This window comes from Haliotis cracherodii, unplaced genomic scaffold, assembly GCF_022045235.1.
Source record: "Haliotis cracherodii isolate W230 unplaced genomic scaffold, xgHalCrac1.p SCAF_2, whole genome shotgun sequence".
Classification (NCBI taxonomy): Eukaryota; Metazoa; Mollusca; class Gastropoda; order Lepetellida; family Haliotidae; genus Haliotis; species Haliotis cracherodii.
Genome location: NW_027266275.1, coordinates 67575706 through 67589446, shown reverse-complemented (window position 1 = coordinate 67589446; position 13741 = coordinate 67575706). Strand labels below are relative to the sequence as shown.

Here is a 13741-nt window from a genome sequence, read left to right as displayed (position 1 = left end):
TAATAATAATAATAATAATAATAATAATAATAATAATAATAATAATAATTTACAACCTTTTCAGGAATTTTATATACATGACAGATCATGACAATATAATATTATCCAAACAACACATTATTATCAATGGTGGCTAGGTTTCCAAATGTATCATTCATTTGCGATCGTTGATTGTCGAGAAAAGAAGTCTTCAAAAGTTTAGTCTTTATTTGATGTCTGAATCTCTAACTTACCCTGTTGATCTTTTATTTACCTTTTTAATGGTTGTCCGGTGTATCCAGAGATAACAGTCCATGCAATACGGTGGAAAACTGTTGCATAAACAAATTGTCCTTGGTGAGAGATTGAAAAGAAACGGCCAAACTATCACATCAAATAGCCTTTCTCCGTGTTTATTCCGTTACTGCCTCCCCGAGATTTCATGTTCGCGGTGCCATCTAAATATACCTTGAGGCACGAGACCCAAGAACACAACATGACGCCAAAATTCAATAATTCCACAATGAGCCTAAATGCCACGGCAGAATATAATCCAAAGCTCGGGGGTACCATTTCTTCTTTTCATCTGCCCCATGCAACACAATCTGTCTTTGTGTTAATTACTAAGCCACTAGGTGATACCAAACTCTCGTACGCTATCAATCATATCATTTTCCATTCCAGCTAATGGCACCAACATTAAAACCAAACACTGTATCCGAATTACATCAGAGTATGTCCTGGGGGTCACGCAGAAACAATCAATACTCACGTTCTATGTAAATATTTAAACATAGCATGTAAAACAACAATTATCCTCTACAGTAGTGAGCGTGAAAGCACCTCGACGCGTTACCACTCCTTGGTGCCACACGCCAGAAACTACCGCGCATGCGCACTGTTCAACAAAACCAATAACACAGATCGCGTGGTCAGTTTTGAGTAGCAAGTTCTAGAGAAGAGACATCCGAACGCGGGGGATACTCAACTTATTCAGCGTGTCACACAATCACTACAAGTTTTAAGGTGAGTAGATATGTTTCCAACTAAATAGGGATATCGAACGGAGTATGCAGGAATCCTCGTGACTAGACCGTAAGCAGTGTGGTTTTCCAACTAGGCCACTGTGGACGGAGTCGCGCCTTGTCACAGAGTTGCACGTTTGTTTACAACTTTAGTGTCGACAGTGTATTCAATGTGGCGGGGCAGGCTGTTATGGGATTTATCCCACAGCGATGCCAGTTAGGATTTCCGACGGACGTTAGGGTAATGAATTGATGTCATCGATTATCTGTAGCCAGACAGTGTGAGATTGATTACTATTGATACGAACTTGCTTGTCGGTCAGTTGGGAAGTTTTCTTCAGAGGGGTGACTTTATAGCCCGTGGCTAATGGCGATAGTTGAACATAACAGGATTATTTTGATCTTATATGTTTACAGAGTAGAGGCAACAGTCTTCAGCTATCACATAAAATGATATTTAAGATGCAGTGTAAGATAAAATACAATTATCAAATGTGCAGTCAATTATTATTGTTGTGGTAACGATATTGCTGAAGTACTGTCAATCTGACTTTAAACTTCCTCTCATACATTCACATACAGTATTGTATTTGTTTATTCTTTTCAAATTACTTTTTGGCAAGTATAGCACCACACTAGAAATTGGTGTTACAATCTAAATTTCACCTTGTACAACTGTGCTCAAGAAATGCCTAAATATCAGTATTTTAAGTTTTTTAAACAGTAAACATTAGAATCACCCACTTGCAAGTTTCCCCAAATTGTGCCCTGTAATTACATTTTGGTTGAAGGTACTTGACTATGGAGATATATCCAAACTATGTACCAGTTGAAGTTTGTCTAGCATTCTGAATTATGGAGATTGCTGGTGAATGTTATGTCAGTAAGAGGATGTGTAGAAAAGTGTTTCAACTGTGAAAGAAATACATGAGTATTGCCCCATCTGCAAGGGAGGCCACTGGTACCTCAGATGCATTCGTTTCACACAGGACCTATCCACACCCAAGCCATCAGTCAACCCAACTATCTAAGTATGACGAAATCTGATAACAGTATAAGTTAATTCATCAATCAAGAAATATGTTTTCCAAATCCAGCTGCTTGAAATGGGAGTCATTTCAAAAATGACATTATGTTCGTTTACCACCTGGAGAAGGAAGAAAACCTGCTCTTGTCAGCAGGTATCCATGGCAAGGAGCCCAGGTGATCTGTTTATTGGACTGTCAGTCGGCAACCTTGATGAGGTCGCACTTCAGTGATCAGCTGGTGTAACTTGTGCAAGCCTAATTGGTTTATCTATCTGTGACACTATGATCTGATAATTAACTACGGACAGCATGATATGATTTGAGTTGTTGTTAAACATTCAACCAGGTTTGAAACACATTGTTAATTCCGATGTTTTGATAAGTGTGGGTATTTTGGTTCAGCAAGGTTGGACTGCAGATGGTACTTCACCATTAGATGTCTGGTTTAACCAGGTTTAACTGTAAATCATAGCCTTCCATGTAGATGTCTAGTTAAACCAGGTTTGACTGTAGATGGTGTCCTGCCAGGTTGATGTCTGGTTTAACAAGGTTTGACTGTATAAAGTACCGTGCTATGTAGATGTCTGGTTTTGCAAGGTTTAACTGTAGGTAGTACATTACCATTTAGATGTCTGGTTTTGAAAGGTTTGTATATGGTAAATTACCATATAGATATCCAGTTTAACAAGGTTTGATTGTAGATGGTAAATTACCATGTAGATGTCTGGTTAAGCAAGGTTTGACTGTAGATGGTACCCTACCTAGACTAACATATAGTCTCTGAAATGAACATATCATACAGAAAATAAAAATCTAATAAAAAGGGAGCCCAGTGATTCTCTTCATTTTACTGCAGTAATCTAGACTTGCCAAACATTATAGACTTGCATGGGCTGTAGTTGATATAAATGTATCAGGGTCTGTAAGACAGACTAGTACCCTACCATGTAGATATCCAGTTTAACAAGGTTTGACTGTAGATTTTGGTTCAGTAGCAGTTGAATGAATTTTATACTCTGTGTGGAAGATTTAGACATGACCTCATTCAGGATTATTAATGACACATAGTAAAGATGATAATGGACAAACAAGAGTTCATTAGTTCTCCTTTGAACAGCTTTGTCAGTTGAAGTTGTAAAAAGTAGGAAAAATACCTAATAAATTTCAAGATTTATTTCAAGTAAGGCTAACAAGCTCAAGATAATACCTGCTTTTTCCAAGACATGCAGCAGAGAAAAGCTATGGTAATTAATGTATCGTGGCACTATGGCAGATGAAGGTCGAACAAATGATTGAAGAAAGGAGATATCTGATCAGCATATAGAAGATTGGATTAGGACAGAACAACAGCCCTGTGGAGTTGAATCTCATTGTGATGTAATTCAATAGGGCCTGCCACCTGCTGCAAGCATCATAATGGCAATTTGTACCCAAATTATCTTTAATTGTCTCCTCTCCAAATATGCTCATAATTTGCTGTCATTTCTAATTGTGATGTGAGTGTTAACGGCTTTAGGTTATTGACTGGGGGGGGTCTTAATCCTTCGTTTGTAGTGAGTGTTTTCTGCTCTGATTCCTCTGCATGATGAGAAGTGATAACGGTAGTTTACATGGCTGTTTCAAAATGTCTGCGTTACTAGAAGGTAATTCCTGGATTAAGAGTTGATCAGACGTGTGGTATGTCACTGGTTTATTCCCAGTGTGACCCCTGTGTTTTAATTGTTTACGGTGAATACTGTAAAGAGGGAATTTTTTGCGACCATTTTATTTTTGCGAGTTTTGCGAACGAGACTCAATCGCAAAAATTAAAAACGCAAAAATAAGTATAAATAATACATACATACTTTATTCATTGCAACACGTCATCAAATGTTGAAATCATCAACCAGAACCACAAGTTACTCTATAAGTTAAAAACACAAATGAATGCAGAATGGTCACACAATACATCACAAATGACAGTGTAAACAGACCAATTCCTCACAGTAATCCTGCCTTCTTCCAACCTCGCTTGATTGCGTCAGTGTCCTTTGCAATTTTGTCCACACAGGAAACAAGCCATCTTGCGTGAATCGGTTTCATGACACTGGTCAACTTTCCGGCCAACTCAGATTAACTAGCTTCTGAGAGAAGCTGTCTATTGTTTGGTAATCGAGGGGTCATCTCAACACGGCAACTCACAAAAATATCTCGTCGCAGTATTGTCTTTGGTGTGGTATTCGCAATATTTTAACGGCGCAGAAATAAAGCTGTTTACAGTATTCCCACTGTAAGCACTCTTCATTAATTGGGATCTTTAACTAAAAAAAAGAGCAGAGTAGATTAAAAATGCTTTTAAAACATCTCTGGTCAGGACAGAATTTTTCTTTATCAGTACAGACTTAGTTTCTAATCCCTCCTTACCATGCTTACTCAATTACTTAGTTAATTCCGATCAGTTGTCCCAGTGTGGACACTGTGACTTCATCCAATTCCCAGTGTGGACACTGTTGAGTGAGGTGGAGGCAGGTCGGTGGCCACACTGGGAGGTTACTGTGTTGCTACAGGAACCAGAATTAAGTCCTTGTTGAACTTGGTAACAGGATTACCAACAATGTTTTCTGTCATATTTCAATTAAATGGTTATTCAAGAAGCGTGTTTCTCCCATTATATTACGTTTATCTCCGAGTCTGTGTGTAATTAATTTAATGTTATGGAGATTGTGTTTCTTATATCCAATGTTCTCATAATTTTATTATGAAGTATGTTATATCTTTAAGTTAAAATTTCAGATTTACATCTGTCACATTAATATGTGGGTGATCTTAAACCATAGAGGGAAGAAATTAATGAAAGACCTGTCAAATAGGAATATTCACACATATAGCATTTTTACCCGCCAGACCAAATATATTGCCAGTATTTGTTCCATGTTTAAAATTCATGTAACCTCTCTTTCTCCCCCCAACCCAACCCCCAAATAACCAATCCCCATTTTTTAAGTTAGCCCCATCACAATATCCCTCTTTTAGACACTTCACAGTTTCACAAGGTAAAACATATGTGTGTGGAAGTTCCTGTATGATCGGAACAAATTTCAGTAAACGTTCTGCCTAAGTTGCTTGTAATCGTTACTTTAAATTATCAAAATGCGTCATTGCAATAAACCGTCCATATTTGCCAATGTTTCAGAATGTACATACCTCTATATCACAGTGAAATGTTAACTTTTACAAAAGCTCTGTTCTTGGGGGAATGGTGAAGCCCAGTGTTTAAAGGCACCACATTTTAATGTGCAGAGTTGCATCCCTCAGTCATGCCAGGATCGGATATTTGTTGGTGTGAATCTGTTGTTCTCAAGAATAACACCTACCTTGACATGATCCATACCCACTCCAAATATTACAGGAAAGCGTAATGGCAAACCTGTCCATCTGCTTGCCTCAACTCCTCAAATTATGGCAAGTAAATGTCAGATCATGAATCGCTGGGGTCGTCCACCAGTGCCATTATAACGAGGTCGTCAAAATAACCCCAGTAAACCATGCTCCCTTCCAGTCGTCAATTTCAAGTCTATTAACATCGTAACTATCAGCCTGGTCACCAGGAATAGAAATAATTACATTGAACTCAGAGCGAGTCGGGATTCCATTTGGAACACACGAAATACTGTTATTTTCTTATCAACAGTAATGACCTTACTGCAAAATTGATCATTGATTGTTGTCCTGACTTTTAGCTTTCACCAGTAACAGGTCATATGATATTGATCCACAGCAATTTTTGTCATATTTAGATATACTACATTGATTTCTTGTAACGGCGGGTCCTGAGGTTGGAGCATGAGGGTCACCAGCAAGTGCCCAGGTACTCCAACGTGTAGATTACTCGCAGCGCAAACTGGTTCGAAGGGATGGAAGTCGTGGTACTCACAGATTATTGTTTTCCGTTTAGAGGGACTACCTTTCCTGTTGCTGGGCAACACAACGATATGTCATTGTTTGTGTAAAATATCTGCATCATTTCTGTTCAGACATCATAAGTCAGGAGAGGCAAGATGTCGGCTACAGTTGGTGGAAGCCAGTAGCTCTTAAAGCGATCTGGTCATGTCATGGTCAGGATATGGGTTTCTATTTCCGGAGATCATAGAAAGATATGTGAAGAATTACTGGTTATTTGTTGTGGGTAAATTGAGTTTATAAGTCCATTGCAGTTGCAAGGGATTAACATTAATTCACAGAACTGGGATTGTACCGCACTGAGTTACAAGTAGGTACCCTTCGAAATTCACTTTCGTTTGCTGGCCTGAGACTACAAAATTGTACTGAGACAAGTAAACATCCAATGATGGTAGTCCTCATTTGACTTGATGCATTTGAGGGCTATTATTCTGAACCATTTCTCAGTGCTTCGATTTTGTTACAAATTGGAACTGAAAAATAACTGAAAATGTAAACACAGGAATTTTTTTTGTCTCATCCAAGCAGAATCCAAATAAGGTTTCCTCTTGTCCTCTCGACTAGTTTTTAAAAAAAGCAATTCTAAGGCTGACTGGTTCAGAGCATTGCTTGTCTTTGACAGAATGGATCGGGTGGTGGGACTTGTCATTTGGTTGATGGTGGGTCAACGTACCCCTTTAACATGGATTGTTGCTCTTATTATCAACCACTGGTTTGGTTCATCCAGACTCAGTTATTTACAGCCCATCATTACATGGCTGCAATATGCTGCATGTGGCATTAACAACAACCAACCATAAAACAAAGGTTCTTTGTGTCCAGTGAAAAGATCATCTTTAAATTTTATCAACAATGCAGTGTGGGGATGTCACTAAGAGTTGCTTAGCAAAGAATAAAAAAGATAGGTAGGTCTGAATGATCATGCCTGTATTTGTGAAGCCAAAATTATTTGTCTCGGTGGAAATAATTGCTAAAATGTAACCAATATATATTTCCCTATTGGAAATATGATCCTGTTCACATTGTTTCTGTTTACCGGTAATTGTTGGTAATTTACCGTTATGATAGGCCTAATTTAAAACCTATTCGTCCAAAATATTGAATGTACCAGTATTTTTAAGTGTTGCCAGTATAGTGAACCGTTCAGGTTATAGCTAAGTGGAAGCACTGGTTAATACGTCCAGGGGCCTATTCCATAAAGCTTTCTTTATAATAAGTGCCATGATTGGTGTAAATATGTGCTTCCGGGTTGGCATTAGTCCCCAGCACCCTATGCTTGTCATAAAAGGCGACTTAATGGATATGGTGTTCAGGCCAGTGGCTTGTTTGGTGACACGTCATCATACCCCGATGGCGTTAATCATTGCTCACAATATCAAACACTGGATTCTCATCAATGTTTGCTGTTGTTTTATTTCTAAAGTTTGCTGTATAAATGGTAATGTTTCATAAATTTTTTTATGAAATCTTGATGCATTTTTTTCAAAAAAGTGCTTCAAAATTAAATTTAATATCTGAAAACCATAAGCAGCAGTGTCTTACTCGTGTTATACTGCCATGTGGGGATTTCATGTGCAGTCCTTGATGTAAGGAGTAGGAAATAGGAGATTGAGAATCGGTGTAAGAATCAACATTGAAAGGTTGCTTAAAAGCAATTAACCATAAAGTTGTAAGTTTTCTTATATACTCACCACCTCCTAGAATGCCAATCAACCAGTTTGGTGTGATTGTTCTGCTTGATTGTGTAGTTGTGATGGATGTATATTTGCCTTGCTGTGCTGGTAACATCATAATAAGTCCTACGGGATACGACACAAGTCCAGTCCAATGTGTGGCCTTGAGTCATGATTCTGCTGATTGGTCTGATTGGTGACTGTTTTTTCTTTCCATCAAACTAATCAGTGATTGAGAATACTCCCATCATTAGTTCTACCAGTTTTTTCCCAAAAACACAGCTGTGTAGAAGAGGGTGCACATCATACACGCAGTAATGAGTTTTGGTGTTTTTTCCCCCCAACGGAAAGACATTGAGCATGTAACACCGGAAATACCATTTCAACAAATCCATACTGAAGTACGCAAATTAATCATGTAATTACACTGTCTGGCTCTAAAAAGTGTTCATTGTATATCTGGACTTATGTTTGTAACTTATTTCATTAATTTTATTCAAAATTCCTTTTAATGATGTTTTAATTAATTTCGTATGTGAAGTGATCTGAAGATCGCATAACTCACCGTTATACACAGCAACCACGGTCAGATTACCGCTATTTACACCTTGAAACGAACAGTGAATGGACACATATATCATAAATGCCATACTTTGACTCGTTAAAAGTCATATTTGTTATAGTTTGATGATTCTATGTCAACGTGTAGTTCTCTCGATCATGTGGGCGAGAGCCTCATCGGTGACTGGTCTAATATGTCCATGTGAAAAAAAATAACCGGCAATAACGATCAGCTGCTACGCTTAGGGTTATTATTATTTTAAATATATTTAGTAAAAGCTGCAACTAATCATGCTAATATAACAAGATATTGGAATATATTATTCCTGATAAGAAAATAGTTTCAGATACAATTTTTGCCGATCCTTGCATTAAAATCCTGTAAAGTTATATCATTGGGCGTGTCTTGACCGAATCATCGGTAGATTCCAATAAAACGTGTACAGCTGATTGCTGTTTTCCGGCTTAGTTTACGAGAAAACACACACGGTAATCTTAATCCCTGGATGTAAAACAATGCCTAGCAGAACAAAAAATACAATTTAAACAGTAAATCAATGTGTCTGGTGATTTTTTATCTTAAATTTGTACTGACCAAGTGTCTTATTACCCGTTGGTTTATCGGAATTCGCTGAACATGCTGAAGGGGTGTGGTGTAATTTTTTTCTGCGCATAATATCCATAAAAAAATTCTTCTCCAAAATACTGAATAGGCTAGAAGGGGGTGCGCATTATACTTGGCTGTGCACTATACTCAAGAAAATACGGTATAACTAATTTGTGTCTCAGTAGTCTGATAACGAGAAGGTTCCATTTCTATAAATGTGCTTATGTCCTGAGCATGGTGAGTGCAGTAAAGCATTTAATTTCTTTTTCTTTATCTGTATGATCAAACAAGACTTTAATGTAAGAGTTTTCTGCTCCCATTAATCATGTTTAGTCACTACCAATAATTATGATCATCAATGTAGAAATAGTAACCAATTTGGATTTTGCAACGCAGCGATCTTACCGCTAAGGCGATCATAACTTAGTCGTAGCGCTAAGATCGCTTTGTGGAATAGGTGTTGAGTCCCGTTCTGGAAACTGATGTTCGCGCTGCGACTATGATGACATAAATCATAGTGTATGGGAAAGTCATAGGTATGAAATCACTTTGGTCTGCTTGCTGACTGTTATTTTGTCCCTCTTGCCATACTTGGAGCACTCCTGCTTGGCCCTTCATGGCTACAGGACTGTGTGTGATGTAAGATCCCAGACATCTGCGTTCACCTCAGTGATCACACAGGGAGTTTTATTGTGTGTGGTTTGGTCTGGCTGGTGATGAAATGATAAAAGAGCAACTGCCATGATCATGTCACAGACTAATGGTAGTGAGTCTAATGTAAGGACAAAATGGGCCGGGACGAGTCCAAATTGACTACCCGGGTACCCACACCGCTATTACCCGACCCCACCCGGGTACCCGCTACAGGGCTCAAGAGTTTGGTACAAAATGTCCGACTGGAAAAAGTTTGAGCATGGCCTTGGTAAAATGTATTTAAATATATGTATAAAACGATCTGGTCATGCATACACTGAAGTTGACTGAAGTGTTATTTTTATTCAAACCTTTATAAAGGTCAGAAGCAATGGTGCTTAGGCTGAAAGAAATGCGAACATTAGTGACTTGTAGTGTAACCATAGAGATCTAGATATTTTTTATGATTAAACAAAATATCACGTAACTAACCACGGGTCTGGATAGTCCTGTGGGTACCTGGGTCCTACTCGTACCCACCCGACCCAAGTACCCGAGTTACCTGTCCCAGCCCTAAATGGCACCAAGTGTTGTCCCCATGCACTAATTCAAGCTTGATATAATAATAAATAAATAAAAAAAATTATCATATTGCTCTGACTTTCGAGTTAAACTGCTCACAGGTGCTTTACATTATTATTACCCCAGTCAGTGGATCAGTGTAAACTTGATTTTCATTCTCACCTCCCTGGGGAGTATACTACCTAAGCTGCCTGTGAGGCATTGGAAGGTTAGCAGTCACATTACCATCACAACCGATTGGGTCCCCAATCATGGCTAGGTGACCAGAGGCATAGTTTGAACAAAGTCCCCAAGGAAACACCACATATGTCACATCACTGCACATGTGCTTCATTGTGGAGCAGGACCGAAGCCCAAGAAGCTCTTAATTTGTTTAACTTCATCTGATTTGTGACCTGTATGCTGTACACAGGACCACATGTCATTACATGTGACGACAAAAACTGTGACTGCTAAGACTGGTCCAGCATCACCATGCTAATTCACTGCATGTACTACCTGAAGACTGGTAGCAGTACACAGAAATCTCTTCAGCAGCCATGTTCTCCCCTCAAGGGGGAAGTAAGTCACAGCCAGCACTGCCTGAATACGTGGATCCGTCCTTGATAACAAGCAGTGACAGTCCCCACCTCCAGAGTCCCGAGAACATGGAACTCCTCTTCAAGAGATGCTTTGGCGAGACATGCTGTCAGCTGTACCAGATGATCCATGGGGCATATAACTTTATTGCATCCATCCCTGTGGGCCATGGGTGATTCATTGCCTTTCTGGAGGGACGCGCTGCATGTTTAATTCAGCATTCCCTTCGGGGTTCTACAGTGCTGAATGTCAGGTACGGAGAGCAAGAATTGAACAGACATGGGGAAACATGCAGGTCCCTCCTTAACCTGAACCGAGCTTGTCCCTAGCGTGTTAATTCTTCAATTACACGAACAAGGTCACTTTAACCTGAAAAAGTCATGCGTCAACAGCGTGAATGGTAAAAACATGGCTGTTAATATACAGGAACTTGCATGTCTAAATAGGATGTCGGCTGTAGAGGATGTGTGGGCTAATACCTGGGGCAACAGATAAAATGTGATTAGCAGTTTAAGTGTAAGTTGGAGATTTGGTGCGTTTGAAGTGTAAATATAAAAAATGGAAAAAAACAAACCAGCTCTCACTGGTCACATTCTTATGTTTGGTTTTGGTGCAACTCACAAGTAAGGTAGACAGAAATTTATTGATTTTAGTTTTAGGGTGAAGGGGGGGGGTGCGCGTAATGACTTTATGTTAGGATCTCAAATCTTGCCTGGTAAGCAGTGAGGCAAAGTTCTAGACAAAATAAGAAAGAGCTTCACTTCAACCTGCCTCATCCAGAGATTCATTGCTTTCATCTTTAAGATTCTCAAATGTCTATATTACAAATACTTAACATGCTTTAATATGCAAGTCGTTACCAAAGTTATCCCAATACTACTTTATGAGGATCAGTTGGGCATAATGGCTGTTGATTATGAATACTTGTTGTAAAGATGACCTCTCCCTATCTTATTGCATGGACCTTTGCTCTCATTATCCACCCCTGATTGGTCTAATCCATGCCACTATTAGATAGCTATAATATTCCTGATGCAAAAGATAAACACTACTGAGGCATTCAGTCAATCCTCTGGAGACATTGGGGACAGAGTCTTAGGTTCCACAATATACTGTGCTGAGTTGTGTTCCTTGGGCACGCCAGAAACCTATGATCATGGGTTCAAAACCTGGTTCACCCTGATTTTGTTTCTAGGTTTGTCAGCGCCATACTCTTGCTCATGGGTTTCACCGAAGTGGTAGATTCCGGGGTAGACTAGGTCTTCAGCAACCCATGCTTGCCGTAAAAGGTGACTATGCTTGTCGTAAAAGGCGACTAACAGGATCGGGTGGTCAGGCTTGCTGACTTGGTTGATGCATGTCATCGATTCCAATTGCATGGATCGATGCTCATGATATTAATCACTGGATTGTCTGGTCCAGACTCGATTATTTACAGACCGCCATCATATAGCTGGAATATTGCTGAGTGCGGCGTTTAACAACAAACCAACCAACCAAAGTGGTAAACGTCTGACACCTGCCACACTTTGGGCACTTCTCATGCATCAAGCTAATATGCTGTGATATGACTGGAATCTGTTCAAAACAGCATTAAGCCGAACTCACTCAGTTTCTGCCATTAGATAGCTGTAATACTGATGCCTACCATGATAAACACCACTTACTCTTTGTCTCTAAATAGCTGAAATACGAAGGTAATAAGCATTTAGCATGTTTAGGGACTCTGTCAGAACTCAAACAGTTTCAACAGTACTGCCAAGCCCAGTGTCAATGTATCTTTATAAATAGTGGTTGAACATGATGACCTGACTATTTTGGGATGTTTGGTTTTTTTCTTGCGCCTGTTGAAATGAAACGTCAAACAATCCCTTCAGCAGTAGACTTTCAAAACAGACCATTGCTCTTTGCCCGTACAATCAACTAAGTAAATTAACTGTGGCCATGCTGTTTTTGTTGATTGCGGAGCATGTTCCTTTGAAATAGAAAGAAATCAATTATTTAAGCTATTTCCCAGACAATATCTGTTTGGCGTAATGCAGAGTGCCGACCCAATGATACCTATCACGCTTGTGTGATGTTTACGTGATAGCTGGGCCAGATGATGTCAAATAATTGATTTTAACTCATTTTTTAGAGCCAGGAGTGACTTGTTTGTGATGCTTTATCTGTTAAGGTTTTTGTCAGAAAAAGGTCGTCTGTGAATTGGCCTCGTCATGGAATATTTGTTTCAAGGAAAATAGTTTACGATTCAGTGGAACAAGTAGAATGTGTGTAATTTGTATTTTGATGTTTTTCTCTTGCTTTACTCATGACAGAACATTTTCAATGTGTTGGAAATGATGTGTAGACATGACATGATTGATGTGTAGCAGGGCGTGGAGATGACACTGTTACCATGTCAACAAGCTGACAGGGTTAACCTCTTTGGTCATGTGGTCAAGGCATCCGACTATGGTTCGAATCAATGGGTCGAATCAGACTGCCTCCGTGGTCTAATGGTAGAGCATCCGCCTGGAGAGCGGAAGGCCCGGGGTTCGATCCCCAGTGGCGTCATACCAAAAGACGTTAAAAGATAGTACTTGGTGTTACCCTGTCTGGCGCAAGGCATAAGGGGCTAAATCAAGGACTGGTCGGCTCGGCTCAGATCACAGGACTCAAGTCATTTTTTGGGCGCTACGGATATACGTATGCTGTGATATTATTCCTGATCAGCCTTAACATTAATTGTTAAGTGACTCAACTGGAGAAGCATCTGTGTCTTCTTGTTCCTTTATTCCTTGTACATATATATGTAGGGTACTGAACTTAGAAATACGTAGAAATAAAAACAGTTCTAGATTCGTCAATTTGGCTTCTGTAAAGGAATCTAATCTGGCATTAGTGTTTGACGTGTCAAGTAAAAAAAACCACTTGTTACGGTAAACGAGATAAAAACATCTCCCAACATGTAAGCCAGATGTAAGAAGTAAAGGCTGTAACTACATTAAACATTAGGCGACTCTCCTGGCATTTTCTGAACTGAATCCTGCCATTTCCCAAGCAGTCTGTTTTTCTACACATGCCAAAACGTACCAGTTTTCAATTTCATTTGTCAAGAAAAAAGTATTACATTGCAGCTCCCTGAATGCTATA

The 13741-nt window shown here is 39.3% G+C and overlaps 1 protein-coding gene across 1 annotated transcript in view; it reads left to right on the top strand.

Moving 5' to 3' along the window:
- The first annotated feature begins 897 nt into the window (after positions 1-897).
- Positions 898-13741, top strand: part of LOC139468402 (vitamin K-dependent gamma-carboxylase-like) — a 90386-nt gene continuing 77542 nt past the window's right edge. Inside the window, exon 1 of the mRNA XM_071250353.1 lies at positions 898-1005. The gene's annotated coding sequence lies outside the window, so the exon portion shown is untranslated. The remainder of the gene's footprint in view (positions 1006-13741) is intronic.